The sequence below is a fragment of the Lutra lutra genome, chromosome X, assembly GCF_902655055.1.
Source record: "Lutra lutra chromosome X, mLutLut1.2, whole genome shotgun sequence".
Classification (NCBI taxonomy): Eukaryota; Metazoa; Chordata; class Mammalia; order Carnivora; family Mustelidae; genus Lutra; species Lutra lutra.
Genome location: NC_062296.1, coordinates 328,501 through 354,442, shown reverse-complemented (window position 1 = coordinate 354,442; position 25,942 = coordinate 328,501). Strand labels below are relative to the sequence as shown.

The 25,942-nt window shown below is 40.6% G+C and overlaps 1 protein-coding gene and 1 long non-coding RNA gene across 9 annotated transcripts in view; one reads left to right on the top strand and one right to left on the bottom strand.

Annotated features, from left to right (window-relative positions):
* Positions 1 to 16,750, bottom strand: part of TMLHE (trimethyllysine hydroxylase, epsilon) — a 92,078-nt gene extending 75,328 nt beyond the window's left edge. For 2 of the 8 annotated variants that reach the window (XM_047715723.1, XM_047715722.1), the window contains exon 1: positions 16,581 to 16,745. The gene's annotated coding sequence lies outside the window, so the exon portion shown is untranslated. Of the gene's footprint in view, positions 1 to 14,314; positions 14,362 to 16,580 lie in introns of all 8 variants that reach the window. The other 6 variants (XM_047715724.1, XM_047715725.1, XM_047715719.1 and 3 more) reach the window with 5 other exon arrangements.
* On the top strand, positions 16,101 to 18,928 carry LOC125091764 (uncharacterized). Its single transcript, XR_007124751.1, has 3 exons — positions 16,101 to 16,432; positions 17,099 to 17,229; positions 18,371 to 18,928. It is a non-coding gene; the product is annotated as an uncharacterized LOC125091764 (long non-coding RNA).
* Positions 18,929 to 25,942: the final 7,014 nt, after the last annotated feature.

The following is a 25,942-nucleotide window of genomic DNA, read 5'->3' as shown; positions in this document are numbered from 1 at the left end:
GAAAGTCTGAAACTGTCATCCACAGTAGCCGGACGATTCTGTATTCCATCAGCTATGAACCAGAAGTCCTGTTCTGTGCATCGTTGCTCTACATTGGTATAGTCAGTTTTTTAAAATTTAGGCATTCTAAAGGTTGTGCATGATACTTCAGTATTTTAATTTGCATTTCCCTAGTTATATATTATGTTGTACATCTTTTCATAGTCTTAATTACCATCTGTACCTTTTCTTTGGCCAAGTATCTGTTCAGCTCTTTTGCCCACTAAACATTTCTTTAATTAAGATTTTATTTCTTCAGAGAAGTCTTTTTCACAGCAAAATTGAGGGTGAGATAAGAGATTTCTCATATAATCCCTTTCTCCCAACCCTAACCCTAACAGCATGCCTCACCACATTTGTTACATTTGTCACAACTGATGAACCTGTGCTGACACATCTTTGTCACCCAACGACCACAGTTTACATTACGGTTCACTCTACATTCTATGGCTTTGGACAAACAGCCATCGTCACAGGTTCATACAGCCTATTCTCACTTTTTGACTGCCATAAAAATTCTTCTGGCCATGAATTTTGATATGTAATATTGCCATTCTTCAGTCAGTTTTAAAATATTTTCTAATTTACATTGTGATTTTTATAGTGTGACCTGTAGGTCATTTAAAAGTGTACTACACATTTTAGGGAGATTTTCCAGTTTCCTCATTACTATTTTCTAACTTCATTTCACTGTGGCCAAAGAAAAACAAACAAAAAACCAGTGTAGCTGTAATTGTTTAAGGTTTCTGGGACTTGCTTTATGGCCCAGGATATCACCTAGTTTTCTGTGTCCACAAAATGGGTATTACACAACACACCTCTGTCTAGTAAAGATTCCTACACTTTAGCCTGAGATTTCCACAGTGGTTCGATCTTTGAATTTAGGCATATCCCGTGCTGCAAACAGTGACGACCGGGGGCCAGTACGAGAGCTAGGCCTGCTGAGGCCAGTTCTCCCGTGCCCTGTCGCCCTCTGGTTAATGGCCCACTAGGGTCCACAGTATCAGTCACGTACACAGCTCCCGGCTGCCCCTCACGTGATCACGCTCTGGAGCTGTTTTTCCCTCCGCATACTTTACATTCCACGATAATACAGCCGAGAGCCCCCCGCCCCCATGACCGGACCTTCGCCCTGGCGCCTGCCCTTCTTGCTAGTGCTACGGGGTGCAGCCCCTTCGGGCCTCCCTTTGTTCCAAATTACTGGACTGTCATCATTTCGTCTCTTGACAAGCACGCTACACAGTGCCAGGTGGCACAGGAAAGACCCCAGAAAGGGGAATGGGTAGCGGTACCCCCTTTTTCCCCGTCATTACTGTATCTACTTCTGTTGATTCTTGGATACCGTTCGCATAGTATACTTCTTACACCCTTTTACTTTCGATCTTCCTATATTTTTACATGTAACTTCCATTTTTTTTTTTATAAATAGCACGGTTATATTTTCTTTCTTTTTTTTTAAATAAATAAATTTATTTATTTTAATAAACATATAATGTATTTTTAGCCCCAGGGGTACAGGTCTGTGAATCGCCAGGTTTACACACTTCACAGCACTCACCATAGCACATACCCTCCCCAACGTTCATAACCCCACCCTCCTCTCCCAACCCCCTTCCCCCCAGCAACCCTCAGTTTGTTTTGTGTGATTAAGAGTCACTTATGGTTTCTCTCCCTCCCAATCCCATCTTGTTTCATTAAAGAAGAGTATATTTTCTTTTTTTAAACGGTTTAATAATCATTGTCATTTCATTAATCTGTTCAGTTCATTTACATTGAACAGAATCATTATTTTTTAAGGTTTTAATTATTTATTTGAGAGAGAAAAATAGACACAGCAACAGACAGCAAGAGCCAGGAGAGGGAGAAGAGGGTCCCTTGAGCAGGGAGCCTAAAGAGAGACTTGATCCCAAGACCGCGGGAACATGGCATGAGCTGAAGGCAGATGCTTCAACAACGTAGCCACAGAGGCACCTCTAGGTGCTAAAATTCTAAAGAAAAATGAGGAAATGACGATAACAGCTAAGTCAGGAGTCACAGCTGACAGCTGAGGAAGGGCAATGTGGATTCGGAATGAATGAACCCTAACCCTTAAACTGTATAACATACTTCATGCACTTTGTTTCAAACAGCTTTTTTTTTTTTTTAAAAAGGACTTTATTAATTTATTTGATAGAGACAGGGTGAACAAGCAGAGAGAGCAGCTGGCACAGGGAGAAGCAAAAGCTCTAACCCTAACCCCACTGAGCAGGGAGCCCAATGCCAGGATGGATCCCAGGACCCAAGACTTAACTAACGAAACACAGGTGCTTCACTGACTGAGCCACCCAGGAAGCCCTTAACATAATTATTGATATATTTGAGTTTAACTCTCTTATATCAATGTTTTCTTTCCGTTTATCTTGCCTGTCTTGTTACCTTTCCCATCTTGCTTTGTTCTGCACTGATTATGTAATTTGTATTATCATTTCCTCCTTTGTTTAGTTGTTAATTATACATTCTTCTACTGGCTTTTAAAAAGGACTTATTCTACAGCTTACAACATGTATCTCTGATTTATTAAATTATAATGAAAATTAGAAAATTTATATTGGCTCCATTTCTGCTCTTTCCACAACTATAGTCTGTTGTGTATTTTAATTAACATACACATATCCCACACAACATGACATTATTATCTTTGTTTTATATAATCAATGGACATTCAGATCTACCCACATATTTAACCTTACCATTGTACTGCCTTCCATCATATAGCTCCAACCTTTTATTTGGGATCATTTTGCTCCTGCTTGAAGATCATTAATATGTCCTTTGGAGTTTAGTGGCAGATTCCCTAAGTTTTGGACCATGTAAAAACACCGCGTTACCTTTTTTTTCCTGGTGTTCCAAAATTCATTGTTTATCACCACACCCACTGCTCCATGCAATCCGTCCCCTCCTTAATACCCACCACCAGGCTCACCCAACTTCCCACCCCTCTTCCAAAACCCTCAGTTTGTTTCTCAGAGTCCACAGTCTCTCTCACACAGACTGTGTTTGTTTTTCAAAGATATTTTCACTGGATATAGATATTTAGATTGGCAGTTACCCCAACCAGCATTTTGAAAATATCATTCTAGTATGTTCATGTTGTTTTATTTGGGAAATCAATGCCAATCTAATTGCTGCTCCTTGTAAAGTAATATATCTTTTTTCTCCAACTGCTTTTCTGTTTTCTTCTTTTTATTTTTTTAGCAGTTTTTACAAAATACAGCTAGATTAGGTATTCTTTGTATTATTATTCTTTGAATTACAGGATGCTTTGAATCTATGACTTGATGATTATGATAAGCATAATTCTAAAATGACATCTGGTGACCCTTGCCAAATTATAATCCCTTCCCCTAGAGTATGAATATGATGGGATTTCACTTGAGTGATTAGGCAATGTATATGACACAGAGGACTTTAAGAAAGATCCTTAGCTAGGCTGACCTACACCAGCAATCCCTTGAAATGGACAGGCCCTTTCTGGTGAAAGAGATTTGAAGCCAGAGAGGGATTTGCTATGAAGGAGATTCTCCATTGGCTTTGAAAGTGGAGGGAACTACAAGACAAGTAATGCACGCAGTCTCAAGAAGATGAGAGTGACGACCAGATGATGTGCGAGAAGGAAACAGCAGCCTCAGTCCCACAGCCATATGGAACTGAATCCGGCCAACAATGTGAAAGAAGCTAAATGTGTGGATTCTTAGCAAGAAAGGAAGGCAAGAAATGGGCAGAAGACGGGAACAGACACTTACCCAAACGAGACACACAAATGGCCAACACACACTTGAAAAAAGACTCCACATCACTGGGCATCAGGGAAATACAAATCAAAGCCATGATGAGATACCACCTCACACCTGTCAGAATGGCTAAAATTAACCAGTCAGGAAATGACAGATGCTGGCGAGGATGCGGAGAAAGGGGAACCCCCTATGCTGTTGGCGGGAATGCAAGCTGGTACAGACACTCTGCAAAACAGCACGGAGGTTCCTCAGACAGTTGAAAATAGAGCTACCCTATGACCCGGCAATCGCACTATTGGGTATTTACCCTAAAGATACAAATGTAGTGATCCGAAGGGGCATGTGCACCCGAATGTTTATAGCAGCAATGTCCACAATAGCCAAACTATGGAAAGAACCTAGATGTCCATCAACAGATGAATGGATAAAGAAGATGCGGTTCATATATACAATGGAATACCATGCAGCCATCAAAAATCCCCAACTCGGGGCGCCTGAGCGGCTCAGTGGGTTAAGCCTCTGCCTTCGGCTCAGGTCATGATCCCAGGGTCCTGGGATCGAGCCCCGCATCGGGCTCTCTGCTCAGTGGGAAGCCTGCTTCCCCCTCTCTCTCTGCCCACCTCTCTGCCTACTTGTGCGCTCTCTCTGTCAAATCAATCAATAATTTTTTTTTAAATAGCCACAAAAAAACCCAAACTCTTGCCATTTGCAATGACGTGGATGGGACTAGAGGGTATTACACTTAGCGAAATAAGTCAATCAGAGAAAGACAGTTATCATACGATCTCCCTGATATGAAGAATTAGAGAGGCAATGTGGGCGGTTTGCGGGGTAGGGGAGGAAAAAATGAAACAAGATGGGATCGGGAGGGAGACAAACCATAAGAGACTCTTAATCTCAGGAAACAAACTGAGAGTTGCTGCGGGGTGACGGGGAGGGAGAGGGTGGTTGGGTTATGGACATTGGGGAGGGTATGTGCTAAGGTGAGTGCTGTGAAGTGTGTAAGACTGATGACTCACAGACCTGCACCCCTGGGGCAAATAATACATTATATATTAATAAAAAAAAAGGCTTGTTAAAGTCTTGATGAAATTTCATTCATTCCTTGAATGACATCATGTCTGCCATATTTCCATAAATTACCTCTAATAATATTTTTAAAAATAGAATTACATTTTTGTGGAATGTCTTTGCTGATAACACTTTGTAATTATCTAAGTACACACTTTCTTGAAATCTGTTCTAGGATCTAAGCCCGGAGATATTTAGTTTATGGATTAGTAGACTGAAAATTTTCCCTTAGAAGTTTTACATAAATCCAGTCATAAAGCACTTCTCTTATTCTCCTTAATTCTTTTGATCATTGAAGAGTAGTCTAATGATATCATCTGAGTTATAGCTTACCTACGTCAGGACACATATACTTTTTCTTTCTGAGAACATAGGCAGAATGTTGTTCTTGTTGTCTTTGAAAATATGTGTTTCTATAAGCCTGAGGTAATTTTGGGCCTTATGCTTGCAAATACTAATCCTTTAGGCACATGTCACTTGTTATATTCCTCCTTCTTTTCCATCTTTTGTATTAGTATTCTTTTAAAATAGGAACTATGAGCTCATTGTAAAACTTCCTATGTAGTCCCATGGTTTCCCTCATTTCTCCTTTAACAGAACAATTTGCTGTTTCATAGTCAAAATTGTGTTTTTGAGAGCTTCCCAACCTTTAGAGTCTAAAATCATCTTAATGTAAATTAAGGTCCAACAAGTATCAATCACAATAACAGAAACTTTTGGAGAATAGCCATAGCTAGAAATTCTAGTCAGGGAAGGCAATTACATAATAGGTCAATTTGAATCTTTTCATGGTTATTACTAAGGAAGAAGCATTACCTCCTGAAAGGCTTAAAGCCAAGAATCCATTTAGCTCCCATCAATTTTTCCTTCCAAATGTGTCTCAGATTTGTCCTTCTTTTTCCATTCCTATAGATGCCTTCATCACCTCATACCTGGACTACTGCCATAGACTAGATGGTTTCCTTGCCTCTAGTCCATCCATATTCCAATCTATTTTCCATACTATTGCCAGATTAATCTTCTTAAAACTCTTTCATCATGTCACTCTCTGGCCTGAGACCTAGCTCGAATGTCACCTTTTTTTTGTAATATCTTCCTGAATGCCCTCAGAAAAGTTAATAGCTGCCTAGTCAATGTTTTCACCATTCTTTGTGCATACCCTTATTCGTGCATTTACAACATGTGTAATAATCACCTGTTTAGTCATTTTTTTCTCCCTATTTGCTGAGAGCCCCTTGAGGGCAGGCAAAAGGACTGAGTCATCTCTTTACAAAGGCTTTACATAATTGGCTCCATCTTGCCCCACGACCTCAGGATCTTTACATGTGTTGTTTCCTCTGCCTACCATGTTTTCCCTCTTATTCTTTCTACTCATTCTTCAGGTCTAAGATTAAAAATCAAATCACTGGAGAAAACTTCCCCGACACTCTTAACTAATTAGTTAATCAACTCATTTAAAAAATCTTTATTGGGTGCCAACTTTCTGCCAGGCAGTATTTTAGGTACTTGGGATATATAAGTGAACAAAAGAGACAAAAAATCCTGCTTTCATGGAGTATATCTTCTACTGAGAGGAGGCATATGATTAAAGATAAAAATAATACATAAGTAAATTACATAATATATTATAAGATGATAGGAGCTATTAAAAAAAATCCAGCAGGAAAAAGGGGGTATGCTGGAAGTAGTAGGAGTTTTAAATATACTGGTAAGGGTAAATCTCTTTGAGAAAGATGACTTTTGACCAATGAGGGAGTTAGTCATGAAGATACCTGGGGTAAAGTAGGTCAGTGCAAAGATTCTAAGCTGGGACTGTATCAGATATACTTTTATCCTCCTTTTAAAGGTAACTTGCTATTGCTGTCCTTTATGAGCCATAATGAAATTTGCTAGTATTCTCTTTTTGCCTCTCCTTCCTTCTGACCCAGCCTCTAATTTAAACCTGTATTTTCTTTTTTTAAAAAAAATTATTTATTTATTTGAGACAGAGAGCAAGCGAGCACATGAGTTGGGGGGAGGGGCATAGAGAGAGGGAGAAGCACTACCCACTGAGCAGGGAGCCCAATGTATGACTTGATCCCAGAACCCTGGGATCATAATCTGAGCTGAAGGCTGGCACAACCAACTGAGCCACCCAGGCGCCCTAAACTTCTATCTTCTTACTCCTAGTTAATATCTATGATGTTATCTTCCTTCTACACCCACTTTTGTTGCTTATGTAATATCTACATTTCAGAGTATAAAATATTTGCCTCTCTTCTGTTATTTCATCACCATCATTTATTCTTAGCTTTACAGGTAAATATAGTTACAGATCACCATCAAATGTGCGCCAAATGTCTCCTATGATTTCTTGGTGATCTGAAGCTTTTTTATTTTCATTAAATTCTTTAGTGAGGCATCATGGGAATAATATTTCCTGAGTCTTACATATTCACTAAGGCTTGAATTTATGCATCTTCCTGTTGTTGAGCCCATCTCATTTATAACAAGTAGTTTTCTGGTAGCATTACCTTGATCCCCAAACCAGGCAAAGACCCCCCAAAAAGGAGAATTTTGGACCAATATCCCTGATGAATATAGATGCTAAGATTCTCAACAAGATCCTCGCTAATAGGATCCAACAGAACATTATCCTCCATGACCAGGTGGGATTTATCCCTGGGTTGCAAGTGTGGTTCAACATTGGCAAATCAATCAATGTGACAGAACAAATCAATAAGAGAAAAGAACCACATGGTCCTCTCAGTTGATGCAGAAAAAGCATTTGACAAGATCCAGCATCTGTTCCTGATTAAAACGCTTCAAAGTATAGGGATAGAGGGTACATTCCTCAACTTTATAAAATCTATCTATGAAAAACCCACAGCAAATATCATCCTCAATGGGGAAAAGCTGACAGCCTTCCCTTTGAGATCAGGAACATGACAAGGATGCCCACTCTCGCCACTCTTATTCAACATAGTACTAGAATTCCTAGCAACAGCAATCAGACAACAAAAGGAAATAAAAGGTATTCAAATTCGCAATGAAGTCAAACTCTCTCTCTTCACAGATGACATGATATTTTATATGGAAAAGCCAAGACTCCACCCCCCAAACTACTAGAACTCATACAGCAATTCAGTAATGTGGCAGGATACAAAGTCAATGTACAGAAATCAGTTGCTTTCTTATACACTAACAATGAAAATACAGAAAGGAAAATTAGAGAATCAATTCCATTTACTATAGCACCAAGAACCATCAGATACCTGGGAATAAACCCAACTAAAGAGGTAAAGGATCTGTACTCAAGGAACTACAGAACACTCATGAAAGAAATTGAAGAAGACACAAAAAGATGGAAGACCATTCCATGCTCATGGATCAGAGGAATAAACATTGTTAAAATGTCTGTACTGCCCAGAGCAATCTGTACTTTCAATGCCATCCTGATCAAAATTCCACCGGCATTTTTCAAAGAGCTGGAGCAAACAATCCTAAAATTTGTATGGAATCAGAAGAGACCCCGAATTGCTAAGGAAATGTTGAAAAAGAAAAACAAAACCGGGGGCATCATGTTGCCTGATTTCAAGCTTTACAACAAAGCTGTGATCACCAAGACAGCATGGTACTGGCACAAAAACAGACACATAGACCAGTGGAACAGAGTAGAGAGCCCAGATATGGACCCTCAACTCTATGGTCAAATAATCTTTGTCAAAATGGGAAAGAACAACCACTTGAAAAAAGACAGTCTCTTCAACAAATGGTGTTGAGAAAACTGGACAGCCAAATGCAGAAGAATGAAACTGGATCATTTCCTTACACCACACACAAAAATAGACACAAAATGGATGAAAGACCTCAATGTGAGACAGGAATCCATCAAAATCCTTGAGGAGAACACAGGCAGCAACCTCTTCGACCTCAGCCACATCAACTTCTTCCTAGGAACATCGCCAAAGGCAAGGGAAGCAAGGGCAAAATGAACTGTTGGGACTTCATCAAGATCAAAAGCTTCTGCACAGAAAAGGAAACAGTCAACAAAACCAAAAGACAACTGAAAGAATGGGAGAATATATCTGCAAATGATGTATTAGATAAACGGCTAGTATCCAAAATCTATAAAGAACTTATCAAATTCAACACACCCCCCAAAAAAAATCCAGTCAAAAAATGGGCAGAAGACATGAACAAACATTTCTCCAAAGACATCCAAATGGCCAACAAACACAGGAAGAAGTGCTCAACATTGCAGGGCATCAGGGAAACACAAATCAAAACCACAATGAGGTACCACCTCTCACCAGTCGGAATGGCTAAAATTAACAAGTCAGGAAACAACAAATGTTGGAGAGGATGTGGAGAAAGGGTAACCCTCTTACACTTTTGGTGGGAATGCAAGCTGGTGCAGCCACTCTGGAAAACAGTATGGAGGTTCCTGAAAAAGTTGAAAATAGAGCTACCCACATGACCCAGCAATTACACTACTGGGTATTTACCCAAAGGATACAAACGGATACATGCACCCCAATGTTTATAGCAGCATTATCCACAACAGCCAAACCATGGAAAAAGCCCAGATGTCCATTGACTGCTGAAGGGATAAAGAAGTGAGATCTATCTATCTATAGATCTATCTATCTATCTATCTATATAATAGAATATTACTCAGCCATCAAAAAATTGAAATCTTGTCATTTGCAATGACATGGATGGAAGTGGAGAGTATTATGCTAAGCGAAATAAGTCGGTCGTTAAAAGACAAATGCCATATGATTTTACGCATTTGTGGAGTTTAAGAAACAAAACAAATGAACACAGGCAAAGGGAAGGAAAAATACAATAAGATGAAAATTGACAGGGAGGCTAACCGTAAGAGACACTGAACTCTAGGAAGCAAATTGAGGGTTGCTGGAAGGGAGGTTGCACGGGGAGGGATAATTGGGTGATGGGCATTAAGGAGGGCACTTGATGTAATGAGCACTGGGTGTTCTATGCAATGGATGAATCACTAAATTCTACCTCTGAAACTACAAAAAAATAAAAAGAAATTTTAAAAAGTGTAGGAGAGGGGCGCCTGGGTGGCTCAGTGGGTTAAGTCTCTGCCTTCGGCTCAGGTCGTGGTCTCGGGGTCCTGGGATTGAGCCCCACAGCGGGCTCTCTGCTCAGTGGGGAGCCTGCTTCCCCCTCTCTCTCTGCCTGCCTCTCTGCCTACTTTAATCTCTGTCAAATAGATAAATAAAATCTTTAAAAAAAAAGTGTAGGAGAATGAAAGATTTTCTCAGACAAACAAAAACTGAGAGAATTCAATCACCAGCAGTTTATGTCCTGCAATAAATATTAAAAGAAGTTTTTCAGGGAGAGGAAAGTGATATGTATCAGAAACTTGTGTCTCCATTCAGAGGCAAAGGGCATCAGGAAAGGAATAAATAAAGGTAAAAATATTTTAGGTGTTCTTATTCCTAATTGTTCTAAAAAATAATAGTTTTAAGTAATAAAAGTAACAACATGATGGGTAATTACAGCATATAAAAATTTAATGCTTAGAAGAAAAATCATAGCAGATTAGAGGAAAGAATTAGGAGTATTCTGTTATAAGGTTTATGCACCACATGTGAAGCAGAATAGTCTTATTTGGAAGTGGACTCAGATTAGTAAAAAATACATATATCATAAATTCTGGGCAAGCACTAAAGAAAACTTGAAAAAGTGTAACTGAAATTTTGAGAAAGGAGATAAAAATGGAATCACATAAAATGTACACGTAAAACAAGAGAAGGCGGAAAAGGGGCACCTGGGTAGCTCAGTGGGTTAAGCCTCTGCCTTCAGCTCAGGTCATGATCCCAGGGTCCTGAGATCGAGCCCTGCATCGGGCTCTCTGCTCAGTGGGGAGCCTGCTTCCCCCTCTCTTTCTGCTTGCCTCTATGCCTACTTGTGATCTCTGCCTGTCAAATACATAAATAAATAATCTTAAAAGAAAAGGAGAAGGCAGAAAAAGAGGGCAAAAAGAAACAACGAAGAAATGTGACATATGGACATATTAACAAAATGGTAAATATAAATCTAAAAATATCAAGAGTCACTTTATATATAAATGGTCTTAATATACCAATTACAAAAAAAGATTGTCAGTGTGAACTTAAAAAATGAAGATCCTCTTTATGTTTTCTCTGAGAAAGTGGGGTGTAGGGGGAATGGGTGAGACTGGTGGTGGGTATTAAGGAGGAAACGTATAGCATAGAGCACTGGATGTCATATGTAAACAACAAATCATGGAACACTGCATCAAAAACTAATGATGTGGGGTGCCTGGGTGGCTCAGTGGGTTAAAGCCTCTGCCTTTGGCTCAGGCCATGATCCCAGGGTCCTGGGATCGAGCCCCGCATTGGGCTCTCTGCTAAGCGGGGACCCTGCTTCCTCCTCCCTCTCTCTGCCTGCCTCTCTGCCTACTTGTGATCTCTGTCTTTCAAATAAATAAAAATCTTAAAAAAAAAAAGTAATGATGTACTGTATGGTGACTAACATAATTAAAAAAAGAAAAAAAATTAAAAATAAAAACTATATTGTTGGGCTTGCAATTTATTAAGATGTAAATCCTATTATATTAATAGGACAAAGGATGGAGGAGCAAAGCTTCCCTGTGTTACTAGAATTAAATTATTAATCTAAAATAGATTATATTACATTGATTACATATTATAATTCCCAGGGTAGTTAATATAAAATAACTCCAGAAATTACTATAAAAAACATCAAAAGTTCAATCACAGTAAGTTAACTTAATTACAGTAATTTTAATTATGATAAATGTAAACAGATCAAACAGTCCAATCAAAAGACAATGACTGTGAGACTTGATAAAAGAACAGAATCCAAGTATATGCCCTCCACACTGTACCCCGTTTAGATGTGAAGAAATAAATAGGTTGAAGGAATAAGAGGGTGAAAAAGATGTATACAGTGCAAATGGTAACCATGAAAGAGTTGAAGTAGCTATGCTTAGAAAAAAGACATTTCATAATGATAGAAGGGTCAATTCATCAGGAAGAGATAATAAGTAGAAACGTGTAAAATACACATTAACACAAGAAACTCTTCTCAACTCATTCTATGAGACTGGTATCTTACATCAAACAAGACAAATACATCCTAAGGAAAGAAAGTGCACTACAGTGCAACATCTCGAATGAATATTGATGCAAAATTCCCCAACAAAATGTTGGCCAACCAAACCCACCAATACAGGCATTTTATTCCATTTCTCTTGATTGTGCTTCACAGATACTGCATTTTTTTTAAATTGAAGGTTTGTGGCAAACCCTGCATTAAGCTATTTTTCCAACAGCAGCGTTCACTTCATGTCTGTGTCACTCACAATAGTTCAAACTTTCTCATTATTATTATATTTGTTATGATTTGTGATCAATGATATTTGATGTTACTACTGTTAACTGCTTTGGCGCACCATGAGCTGTACCTACAGAAGACAGTGAATTTAATAAATGTGTGTTCTGACTGCTCCACTGACCAAGCATTGCCCCATCTCTCTCTCTCACCTTGGGCCTCCCCATTCACTGAGACACAATAATACTGAAATCAGGCCTATGAATAACCCTATAATCGCTTCTGAGCACTCAAGTGAAAGGAAGAGTTTCATTTCTCTCACTTTAAATCAAGAGCCAAAAATGACTGAGCTTAGTGAGGCATGTTGAAAGCTGAGACAGGTAGAAAGTTGGGCCTCTTGTGTCAGATATCAAGTAGTAAAGGCAAATAAACAGTTCTTGGAGGACCCTGCAAGTGCCACTCGAGTGAACACAAAAATGATAAGAAAGCAAAAGAGTCTTATTGCTGATATGGAGAAAGTTTTAGTCATCTTCAAAGATGATCAAACCAGCCACAACATTTCCTTCAGCCAAAGCCTAACCCAGAGCAAGGCCTTAACTCTCTTCAGTTCTGTAAAGGCTGAGGAAGGTGAGAAGGCTGCAGAAGAAAATGTGAAGTTAGCAGAGCTTCGTTCATGAGGTATAAGGAAAGAAGCATGTCCCTAACATACAAGTGCAAAGTGAAACAGCAAGGGATCCTGAGGCTCAAGCTCAGATCATTAATAAAGGTGGTTACACTGAACAACAAATTTCAGTATAGATGGAGAGCAAGTCCATTCCTACGTATCCACCTAAGTCGACTGAAAACATGTACAAAACTTGTGCATCAATGCCCAGAGCAGCCTTCTTCATGACTGCCAAAAGGTGGGAATAAACCAAATGTATATAAACTGATAAATGAATACATAAAATATAGTATATACATACAGTAGCAAATTGTCCACCCATCAAAAGTAATGTAGTGATTCATGCCACAATATGAATGAACCTTGAAAACATCATGCTCAGAATCAAGTTGCAAAAAACCACAGAGAGTGTATGATTCCATTTATATGAAATGTCTGAGAATAGGCAAATTCACATGCACACAAAAGGATTATATTGCCCAATGCAAGGGGCAGTAACAAGGATTAACTGCAAATGTGCAATGGACATGTTATTGAGGTGATGGAAATGTCAAAACCAGGGTTACAGTGATGTTTGTGACACTGAATAAATCTAAAAATCCTTGAAGTTTACACTTAAAATGGGTCAATTTTATGGTATGTAAATTATACCTCAATACAATTTCTTCCTATTTTGCCAATACCCCACCCCTCCACTTCTCCTCTGGCGACCACCAGTTTGTCCAGCATTTAATAGTCTGTTTTTTTTTAAAGATTTTGTTTATTCATTTGACAGAGATCACAAGTAGGCAGAGAGGCAGGCAGAGAGAGAGGGGGAAGCAGGCTCCCCGCTGAGCAGAGAACCTAATGCGGGGCTTGATCCCAGGACCCTGAGATCATGACCTGAGCCAAAGGCAGAGGCTTTAACCCACTGAGCCACCCACGTGCCCCCTAATAGTCTGTTTTTGTGTTTGTCTTTTTTTTTAAAATTTAGATTCCACATATAAGTGGAATCTGTTTCCACTCAAATTCTTTTTTTTTTAATTTAGATTCCACATATAAGTGGAATTTGTATGGTCCTTGTTTTTCTCTGTCTGACTTGTTTCAGTTAACACCATACCCTCTAGGTGCATCCAGGTTGTCCCAATACAAGAAATTTTAAAGACCCTCTGGGCAGTAGAGAAAAGAAAAGGAAGCTCATCTCTTCCACAACTTGTTAGGGATCGTACAGAGCTCCCTGGGCTGTTGTGCAGTGTTCTTGTTGCTGTGGTGTTGATAAGGAGTGGTGGTTTTCCCATGAGGGCCGAGGGTCAAGCAATGGTTTGGATCTTTGGGAAAAAAAAATTCTTTAAAATCACTAAACAAGTAAGCCACGGAGATGAAAAGTACAGCACAGGGAACAGAGTCCATAATATTGTAATAACACTGCGCGTTGACGGATGGTGACTCCACTTACCCTGGTGAGTACTAAGTACAGAATTGTCCAATCAGTATGTCGTACGCCTGAAAAGAAGGTAATGCTGTATATCAATTACCCCTCGATGATACATAAAAAATCTTTTTAAGTAGATGCATACAAAACCATGTTGCTGGCTCAAAGTCTGGAGTGGCAGTGGGGGCCAAGAGAAGCGGACGGGTTTAACAATATTCGGGAAGCAGAAGTGGCAAGATTTTGAATGGACTCTCTAGTGGGAATCAGGAAGAGAGAAGATGCCCCCGAGTCAGCGTGCTTAAAGTGGAGTCCCTGTTCTCCTCCCAAACTTACTGTCTTCCCTCGCCACTAATCTCCGTGAGTGGATCAGCATGCTGGCACAGGGCAAGCATTCATTGATTGTCTTTGGAGTGAGAGAATAAATGAATAGAGTAGAAATGCGGCCAAACTGAGCATTCATCGGTGCCTGCCAAACAGCCGGTCCTAAAGTCACCCTCGAGGTTGGCTCAGCAGAAGTCTATCACCATTTCCCTCTCAGTTTGTCAACAGTTTGGAAAATCACCAGGTCCCGTGCCCAGAAGGACCCCCACCTCCTTATCAGGCACCCCTTGCCTGGAACCTGCAGTGTCATGCAGGCCAGGTTTGGCCAAGAGCCTGTCATCCTGCGAGTCCTTTAGGGGAGCACAGTGGCAGACTGTACGGCCCCTACGAGCGCAGGGGCCGTTTGGTGTCGTCCAAACAGGGTCACGGTGGCACCCAGCTGGTGGGTCTCTGCTCACTTTGGCTTCCACCCCAGAGAGACTTTTCGCACCAAAGAGGCCTGTCGATATGGCCCCTGCCCCCACCCTCATGCCCGCAGGCAAAAAGTACCACTGCCAGCAGCACTACGGACTCCAGGGGTCAGTCTGGGTATTTTACTGCTTCTCCCAGGGGCGACAAGCAGAGATCCAGAACAGCTTCTGGCTTCTGGTACAGATACCCAAACCAGGAAGTGCTCTGTTCCAGTGTAGATTTCCCAGAAATGAGAATGGGATGGGGCATGCAAAGGATGCCATTTCCCACCCCATCAGTTCTGGATTGAAAGCAACCCAGGAAAGATTACCTTCATCATACTAGTTACCAGGTAGAGTATGACTTCTTTAAGTATGATGACAAACACATTGACCTCTCCTGGCTGTAAAGATGACAGTGTTTTGCATAAGATAGGGTTGTCATTACCATTTTAAGCAGTTCCTTGAGGTGAAACTGCAATGACAAAATGTTGGTTCACAGTGTTTATAATTCTTTGTCTTTATAGTTACTGTAAAATAAACCATAGTTTTTACTATAGAGATTCCTGAGAAGACAAGGCAGCTAAGAAGAAACTCTAAAAGAATGCTATATGGGAATGGATTATGCAAGTGTTCCTACATATGAAAGCTCGTTTTTCCTTCAGCCATTTGTTAATAGTTAAATCACACAAGTCTTTTATGATGAGACTTTTGCTGGACAGTGTACTGTATTCATTCAACACAATGTTTTCATTAATCATCTGGTTAAAATCTTTAATAGTAAAGAATTCATCAAGCAGTCGTTGGAGCTGACATTCAACCAAGGCACGGTAATGAACGCTTTTTTCCCAGCTTTCGGGTCAGTCAGTTGTTAAAACTGTTCACACGGGTTTTCGGAGGGGCTTTAGTCATGGAGAGCACTTCCTCGACTAAGTTTCGCAGTGCGCTGCCGGGTCGCTCCCGACTCTTGCTAGGCACTGTCGCTCGGGAGGGGCAGACAAAGGGTAAAATCCGGGCAGAGAACACTAGTGGATCTTAGAACGAGAGAAAGTCAGCGCTGCAGACTGCCGAGTGCCACCTTCCACTCCACCGCCAAGCCGGGAAGCTCGAGTAGGTCAGGCACCCTTCGCCAGCTGGAGCCTCCCAGTCGGTGCCGGAGCCCGGGCGGGGAGGTCCGTGGAGCTCGGAACGAGGCAGGCTGGGCATCGGCCCCGCCGCGGGCTTGCTCGGGCGCCTGCCGCCCCGGCCGAGAGCTAGGCCCGTCTGGTCCTGCGCTCACCCGCGGGCCGCTCTCGCCGCGCACCGGGCATGGAAACCGTGACGACAGCCCTGCGGCAAGGCGCGAGCGGCCTTCTCCTCCACGGGGGTTAAGGTAAGTACCACCGTCCTGGGGCCGAGCAGACGGGGTGGGAGCCGTCCCCCGCGCCCCGCGCGCCAGGCCTTACAGCGAGTGTCCGGGCAAACCCAACCACCGCAGCCGCCAAAGACACCCCCTTCCCGATCGGTGGAACAGAACCCACCTGTGCCGGAGGTCGCGACTCCCAAGTCAGCCAAACGGGAGGAACTGCAAGCAGAGAGAGCCTCAGGAGGCAGCCTCGCACCCGCCTTTGGCTTTTTCCTGGAGACTATCGCTCCCGCGCTCCCCTCCCCCAGGCCGCCGGGGCCCCGCCGCCGAGAGGCCCCGCCCCGCTCCTTCCGGCCGAGTGCCGGGGGCGCCGCGTGCGCGTGGGACCGCGGCCTCTGCGGGGGCGCGCTGGGAGCTAGATTCGGGAGGGTCGCGGTTGGGTGCTCCAGTCGCCTTTGTTTACCAGCTGTGGAGCCGGGGGCGCAGAGAGGAAAATGGACGGACCCACAAAAACACACTGCGTGTGACACCCGGCTCTCCTTGTTTGCCTGTTCAGTGCCCCTCCCGAGGCTCCCCCTCACGAGGTTGCTTATTGAGGTTTTCTGGAACAATAATTCTTCCACTTCTTTGCACCACTTTCTTGAACTTAAGTCACATACTGCTCAGGGCTGGACTGCCACCAATTCGTTCCAGGTCCTTCGATCCAGGGTCCACATACCGTGCTTAAACCCGTACACGCTAACAGGGAACGAGTCATTAGAATGCACATCCTAATGCTCGTACAAATTCAAGAACGACACATAATACAAAACCACAATGAAACAGTATGTACGATGGAAATCCAAGGCAGAGGGGAAAAGATCTAGAGCAATAACAAACGAATACACTGCACAGACATTGAAAAATGGGAAACCGTACTATTGCAGTTATTAGAGATGAAAAGTAATTAGTGTAATGTCAGACGGTGATGATAAAGGAAACCGTGTGTGGAAGTCAGGATCAACAAAAGAAGCAAATGCCTTCATACTTTTGCCTTGGAATGCTTTCTGTCAGACGCTCTACCTCTACTTGTTCTTTCGCGAAACGGCTACTCCTTATTTAGATACTACCTGCTATTCTCTATTTTCCAGAATTAGTTTCTGTTCTTTTCCATGGGTTCAATATGCCCAGTGGATCTAGTACTGGCCTCCGGTGTAGCAATTATCATTCGGGGTTATGACTTCTCCCTTTGCATGCCTGTGTCCTTCAATGAACAAGTGGTCTCTTGAGACCAGAAAAAAAAAAAAAAAAGCATTTTTCAAATTTCTTTTCCAAGACCCTAGCACAGAGCCTAAAAAGCGGGTGAGATTCTAGACTCAGGCTGGTGCCTATGGACGCCAGGTGCTGGATTCAACTCCGAGTATAAAATGGTAAACAAAAAGGAGACAGAGTCAACGCCCTTAGGGAACTTAAAGAACTGATAGGAATTGGCCACGCAAACAGGAAAAGGGACATTCCACACACAAGGACCATAATCAAAAGGCATGACCAACAGTCCTGTAATAGGAAGGACCATGACAGTAGCAATTAGAGTGAATAAGATCAATAAAGATAAAGTGAAATCAACAGATAGAAAGTATCCAGAAAGAGGCAAGAGATTAATAGATAAAACTTGTGAAGGGTTGGAAAAAGAAGCCAGTTGCTTCAGTAATAGTAACTAACATTTATTAAACCTACCTTATAGGCCAAATGCTGGCATAAGGGCTTTATATCAAACACTCAAGGTACCTGATATTATTATCCTTCCTTTAAGGATAAGGAAACTGGGGCACAGATAAGTTGAGCAATTTTACCAGGATCCCAGAGCAGTTAAGTTTCAGAGATTCAAACCTAGGTAATCTCGCTCCAAACCTGACACAAACTATAATGGAAGCACAACCAAAAACTACAAAGAAGTTTTTCACAAAATACGTTCATTGTTCGCAGACATTTGGTATCTATGAGAAACAACACTAAGAGCTTCAAGAAAGAACACCCTGGAGTCAAACTGTAATGCCCTAGACGGAAGACTTCTGTTGGTATTGGCAGCAATAGTGGTGCCTTTGGTAGGTGATACCATCAAGCAGTGATGAGTGTAACATGGGGGGATCAGCAGCCAGAGTAGATGAGGAAGAAGAGAAATGTCTTCAATGCGACTTTGTGAGACACACAGGAGACTCTGGGCAAAGGACTTTACCTCTCTGACCCTTAATTTCTGATTTCACAAATGGACATAATGATAGTATCTATATTATAGGTTGTGATGGTTAAGTGAGACAATGTGTACAAAGTAGCTAGTATAAAGTATATATTAAACATTATAAGATGATAGGAGCCATTAAAAAAATCCAGCAGAAAAAGGGCATGCTGGAGGTAGTAGGAATTTTAAATATACTGGTAAGGGTAAATCTCATTGAGAAAGATGTGTATAATGTACCTAGCCAGAGTGGGTGGCTCAGTGGGTTAAAGCCTCTGCCTTGGGCTTGGGTCATGGTCCCAGGGTCCTGGGAACGAGCCCCGAATTGGGCTCTCTGCTCAGCGGGGAGCCTGCTTCCTCCTCTCTCTCTGCCTGCCTCTCTGCCTACTTGTGCTCTCTCTCTGTCGAATAAATAAATAAAATCTTTGAAAAAAAAGTACTTAGCCATGTCTGTAAATGCTCAACAAATACTGGCGGCTGTGATTACAATGATAAACACCATGATGATGCATTTTAGTGACTGAAGGAAGTGAAGCATGACCGACCAGACAAGATGTGGTTCAGGTGCAGCTGGAGGAAGGTACCAGGAAATAGCAGATAAATATTGAATGGGTGGTAAAACAAAAGTTAATTTCCTCCACATGGCATCAGGCACTTATTATTCTGTGTTAAACTGTCTACTTGTTGATTCCCCTTATTACAGTTCGTATGTGCTTGTGTGTGTGAAGTAGCTAACACTGTCTAGCGCAGAGTGGGAACTTGAAAAACATTTGTTGAATGAGTGAATTAATGTCTGAATAAAAATCAATAGGCACTAATGTGCTAAAAAAAGAAAGACTGGGTAGTATCTGGGTCCTTTTATATTTTAGCCACATAGGCCTTATGATCCTCGAATATACCAAGCTTGTTCCTGCTCTACTTCCAAAAATATAATCTGCTCACATATTTGTCTCCACTTGAGCTGATACCACTTGAGTCCAAGGGTTGGCAATTTTTTTCTGTAAAGGGTTAGATAGTAAATATTTTAGGCATATAGTCTCTGCCTGTCACTACTTGATTCTGTGTTCATTGAGCAAAAGCGGCCACAGACAGCACTGTAATTATGAGTGGGAGTGTACTCCATTACTCTTTACTTACAAAAACAGGCAAGAAGAGGTAGAATTTGGCCTGCAGACTGTAAGTTGCCAACCCTGCCCTAGACCAAATTAACACCATTCCTGTATGGACTATTATATAAGACTGATGTGTGGGAGCTGTCATCTTTGGCCAACATCTATATCTTGGTTTTATCAGTATCTTAAGAAATGACAAAAGATTCGTATTAAAAGTAACCTTCATTATATAACTAAAAGTGACTTTTAATCAGAAAATAAATATTCCAGGCATGGTGCAATATTGAATTTGGCTGAGGCTTTGGTCTATCACAACAATTCTATAGATTCCATACAGAAATAAATATAGGCTAAAACTCAAAAATTATCTAGGCCATGCAAAATTCTCTGCATCTACTAAAGGACAAAAATTTGGTAAAAACTGAAAAGCATGTTATTTTGCATCTGAGGCTATGAACATGGTATGAACATTTCTGACTAAACAGAAATATGACTCAGCACTAACTCAGTAGCCTGTACGCTAATTTTTGCAGTGAAGAGGTATTTCGGTAGTTGAAAGGGACAAAAACCTACCTGAAACTAATTTAAGTGAAAGAGAGAAGTTTGTGGAAAGATAATTGTGTGTCTCACAAAATTTAAGGAGTGGAGCAATCAAAATTTGGAAAGGGCAAGGTACAGATAACCCTCAAGAATGCCCAAAACCAAGTATTCAAATGCCATTATGGCTCTATCATTATTTTATCAGTATTCTCCCTATACATCTGTACATTTGTGCTTGCTTTTGCTCTTTCTCCCTCTCTCTCTCTCTCCCTTTCTTTCTCTCTCCTCCCCCACCCCCCACAATCTCCTTTGTTTCTCATATCCATACAATAGGAAGTATGGTTATTGACATCTTCCTAAATTTTCATCTTACAGCTTCAGCCACTGGAGAGAGACACTATGCCACATTGGGTCCTCTGAAAAGCAGATACCAAGATGGAGTTACAAGTCCAGAGATCTATTGTGGGTAATGATTACAAAGATAAAGAGGAAGAGCAGGAGTAGGTGGGGATAGAATTCAGACCACATGACAGGTATGATGCTTGTTAAAGGAGAAGACATGTAGGAGAAATGGGTAGGAAGTGCCTCAGCTTGCAGTGCAACTCTACGGAAGTCCCAGCCAGCCCAACCGGGAACCTAGAGCAAAAATCGCTAATTATAAGACTCCCACATTAGGCCTAAATGGTCCTAGTATCCCCTTTGTTCTCAGAAATCGCCTGTAAATGCCTAGGATGGGAATGGCCTTGCATCAAATGATACAAAAATATCCCTAAAGTGCCATACCTGGAGGCTATTGTCTGACTTCACTACTCACAGCAGGTTTTTCTTTTTTAGAGTTTTTATATCTTTATTTGACAGACAGAGATCACAAGTAGGCAGAGAGGCAGTCAGAGAGTGAGAGGGAAGCAGGATCCCCGCTGAGCAGACGTGGGGCTCCATCCCAGAACCTCGAGATCATGACCCCAGCCAAAGGCAGAGGCTTAACCCACTGAACCACCCAGACGCCCCGCAGGTTTTCTCTTGAAAGAAAATCTGAAAGGCACCTGCCATAGACACTATGGTCCCATATCCATAAATATGGGAGAGCGATTCATCACTGACGTTTGTCTGGTGCCCATCCAAGGCCAATTAATTGTAGCTAAGTGAGTGATGCCACGTTATAATAAAAGGTGACCAGCCATCCAATTTTGCCTGAGACTGAGAGATTCCCTAGGATGTGAGACTTTGCTCAAACTGGGATACACTAGGTTAAGCTGGGAAGGTTGTTATCTTAGTGGTATCGATGTTAATCGTCATGGGAAAAGCATTTAAGACAATCCTATAGGATTGTGTACTCTATAAACAATTATATTTTACTTCATTTATGGAGGAAATTCAAAGGTGTAGTGGTTTTATTGCATTAGGAGAATTTATGAAGGTCTCAGAACTATTCCCTTGACAATGCCAAAGATTTCAACTTTATTTCTTGTCATGTTCACTCTCTCGTGCATTTATACATGCTTCATCCATATAGACTACTTTTCTCACTGAAACCTGCTAATCATTCTTACCACTGTTAGAGAGAAATGCCTCTTCCCCATTGCTTTGGTTTCTACAGGAAGGAGTTCTGTAAATGAAGATTAAGTCATATAATAAATGCTAACTAAGCTCCTATCATGAGCCTGACATAAAGCAAGAGCTTGCACTAGTCAGGGCTCTTAGTTGTGTGCAACAGAAGCTGAATCTCCATGATTTAAGTGAGAAAAAAAAGTTAAATAAATCTATATTGTTAATGTCACTAGACTTGCACCAGTGCTATTACAAAAATCATGAAATCTCATAAAATATGCAAGGAGACTGTTTACAGGTATTGAACAATAGTCAGCACACAACTGTGATCTACAGTAGAAGAGAAACTCACAATGTAAGCCCCCAGAATCACCCCATTCCTCGCCTGTTGTCAATTTTCTGACCCCAACATAGAGATGAGCTTGGCAGTCTCACTAAGCTCAGGAGGCACAGATCAGAGTTTGGAGTAGCTAAGCAGCTGAAATCTGTGGAAACAGTCATTAAGGAAGACAAAACTGTGCATATGTTGGAAGGGTAAATACATGTCTTGGGGTTTATAGCAAATCTTTAAAAATAGGGAAGACGGCATAGAACTTAGACTTCTTGGTTTCAAGACACTGTAAAGCTACACTTATCAAAACTGTGATGCTGGAGTAAGAAACAAATAAGTGAATGGAACAGGTTAGAATCAAGTAGTACACCTACACATATGTGGTCATTTATTATTATTATTATTATTTTTGGTTTGTTCAACCATTAACACATCAAAGAACATTCAGGCTGTTTCCAATATTTTTCTTTTTTTAAAATATCTTATTTATTTATTTGACAGAGAGAGAGAGAGAGAGAGCGAGAGAGGGAACAAAAGCAGGCGGAGTGGGAGAGGGAGAAGAAGGCTTCTGGCTGAGCAGGGAGCCCAATGCAGGGCTCCATCCCAGGACCCTGGGATCATGACCGGAGCCGAAGGCAGATGCTGAAACAACCCTCTAGGATTTTTCTACTGTGAATAAAGTTCATTCATATACAGTTTTCTGGGTAAACACAAGTTTTAATAATTCTGGGCTAAATGCCTAGGAGTATAATTGCTGGATTATACAGTAGTTATATGTTTAATATATTAAGAAATCACCAAAGTATTTTCCAGAGTGGCTAAAACATTTTACATTCTCACCAGCAATGTATGAGATATCAATTTTGTATGCAACCTTTCCAATATTTTGTATTGGCAGTATTTTTTTTTTTTTTGCCACAAACCTTCGGTTTATTTATTTATTTATTTTTACCTTTGGTTTATTTAAAAAAAAAACCAACAATGTAATATGTGCAAAATGCAATTAAATGAGGTATGCCTATATGAAATTAATCCAGAGGTTTCCTAAGGAAGAAATTATATAAGCCAGGCCTCAGCTTCCTTCTACATAGCCCCACAAGATTACTTTTTTCTTTTAAGATTTATTTATTTATTTTAGAGAGGGAAAGAGAGAGAGAGAGAGAGAGAGAGAGCAAGCACAGGGAAGGGCAGAGGAAGAGGGAGAGAGAAACTTTAGCAGACTCCTCGCTGAGCTTAGAGGCTGTCACAGGGCTTGATCTCATCATCCTGAGATCATTACCTGAGCCGGAACCAAGAGTTGGACACTTCACCAACTGTGCCACCCAGGGGCCCCAAGATAACTTTTTTTTTTTGCCTTGATCAATCAAATTTTTATTTTTTTTATTTTTTCATTAACATATAATGTGTTTGTTTAACGGGTACAAGTCTGTGATTCATCAGTCTTACACAATTCACAACACTCCACATAGCACATACCTTCCCCAGTGTCCATCCCCCAGCTGCCCCATCCCTCCCACCCCACCCCCACTCCAGCAGCCCTCAGGTTGTTTCCTGAGATTAAAAGTCTTTTATGGTTTGTCTCCCTCTCTGGTTTTGCCTTGTTTCACTTTTCCCTCTAGTCTCCCATGATCCTCTGTCTTGTTTCTCCAATTCCTCACATCAGTGAGACCACATTATAATTGTCTTTCTCTGACTGACTTATTTCACTCAGTGTAATACCCTCTAGCTCCATCCATGTCATTGCAAATGGCAAGATTTCATTTTTGATGGCTGCATAATATTCCATGGTATATTTTTACCACTTCTTTATCGATTCATCAGAGGATGGATGTTTGCACACTTTCTATAATTTAGCTATTGTTGATAATGTTGCTATAAACATTGGAGTGCATATATTCCTTTGAATCTCTATTTTTTGTTCTATGCGTAAATATCTAGTAGTGCAATTGCCGGGTCATAGGGTAGCTCTTTTTTTAACTTTTTGAAGAATCTCCATACTGTTTTCCAGAGTGGCTGCACCAGCTTGCATTCCCACCAACAGTGTAGGATGGTTCCCCTTTCTCTGCATCCTCTCCAACACTTGTTTCATGTGTTGTTGATTTTAACCATTCTGACAGCTGTGAGGGTATATCTCATCAAAGTTTTGATTTATATTTCCCTGATGATGAGTGATGTTGAGCATCTTTTCATGTGTCTATTGGTATTGGAGGATTGTTTATCTGTAGTTGCTCAGAGTTTCAATTTTGATTATTTGTGAGCATGTTTTCTAAACAGATTTATTGAGATATAATTCATGTACCATACAATTCACACATTTAAAGTATATAGTCCAATGACTTTCAGTATAGTCAGAGTTGTGCATGCATCCATCATCACAATAACATTTAGAACACTTTTGTTACCCCAAAAGAAACTGCATTCTTTAGGCATAATCTCCAAACCCCCAAACCTGCTACTGGCAACCAATTCATTTTCTGTATCTAAAGATTTGCTTATTCTGATCATTTTATGTAAATCAAATGATACAATGTGTGGTCATTTGTGGCTAGATTCTTTGATTTAGCTTAATATTTTCAAGGTTGATTCATGCGGTAGCATGTATCGATACTTTATTTCTTTATCTGATTGAATAATGTTCTACTGTAAGAATATGCCACATTTTGTTTATCCATTTTCCAGTTGATGGACATTTAGGTTGTTTCTACTTTATGGCTTTTGTGAATAATGGTGCTATGAACATGTGGGTACAAGTTTTTGTGTGGAGATGTGTTATCTTTTCTCTAATAGTGGAATTTCTGGGTCTTGTGGTAATACTGTTTAACCATGTGAAGAACTGTGAGACTGCTTTCCACAACACCTGCATCTTTTTACATTTTCCCTAGCAATTTATGAGGCTCCCAATCTCTCCACATTTTGTCAACACTTGTCATTTTCTTCTCTTTTTTAGTTGTTACTGTCCTAGTGGGAGTGATGTGCTATTATATTATGTTTTGGATTTGCAGTTTCCTAAGGCCTAGGAATGGACATTGAGGTGTTTTACATGCATATTGGCCATTTGCATATTTTCTATGGGGAAATTTCTGCTAAATCTTTTGTCCATTTTTAAATCTGGTTATTTGTTATTTTATTGAGTTGTAAGAATGCTTTATATATTGTGGATACAAGGCCTTAGTAGATATATGATTTGCAAAATACTCTTTCATTCTGTGCATAGTCTTTTCATAGTTTTAATGGTGTCCTTTGAAGTGCAAAAGATTTTAATTTTCATGATGTACACTTTATCTGTTTTTTCCTTTTGTTGCTTGTGCTTTTGGTGTCATATCTAAGAAGTTATTGCCTTAATAACCAAAGTTGTGGCAATTTAGACTTACGTTTTCTTCTAAAAGTTTTATAGTTTAAGCACTTACATTTAAATCTTTTATCCATTTTGAATTAATTTTTGTATATGAGGTGATATTAGGGTCCAAGTTCACTCTTTTGCACTGTGGGATGTTTTTGATGTCCTATTTTTAAAAAAGATTTTATTTATTTAGTCATGAGAGACAGAGAGAGGCAAGCAGAGGCAGGGGGAGAAGCAGGCTCCCCACTAAGCAGGGAGCCTGATGTGGGATTCGGCTTGGGTCATGATCCCAGCCTGCTTCTCCCTCTCCCTCTACCATTCCCCCTGCTTGTGCTAGCTCTCTCTCTCTCTCTCTCTCTGTCAAATAAATAATAAAGTCTTTTTAAGAAAAACAAAACTTTTTTATTCATTCTTTCTTTTACAAAACGATTTACTTTTTATTGAAGTGTAA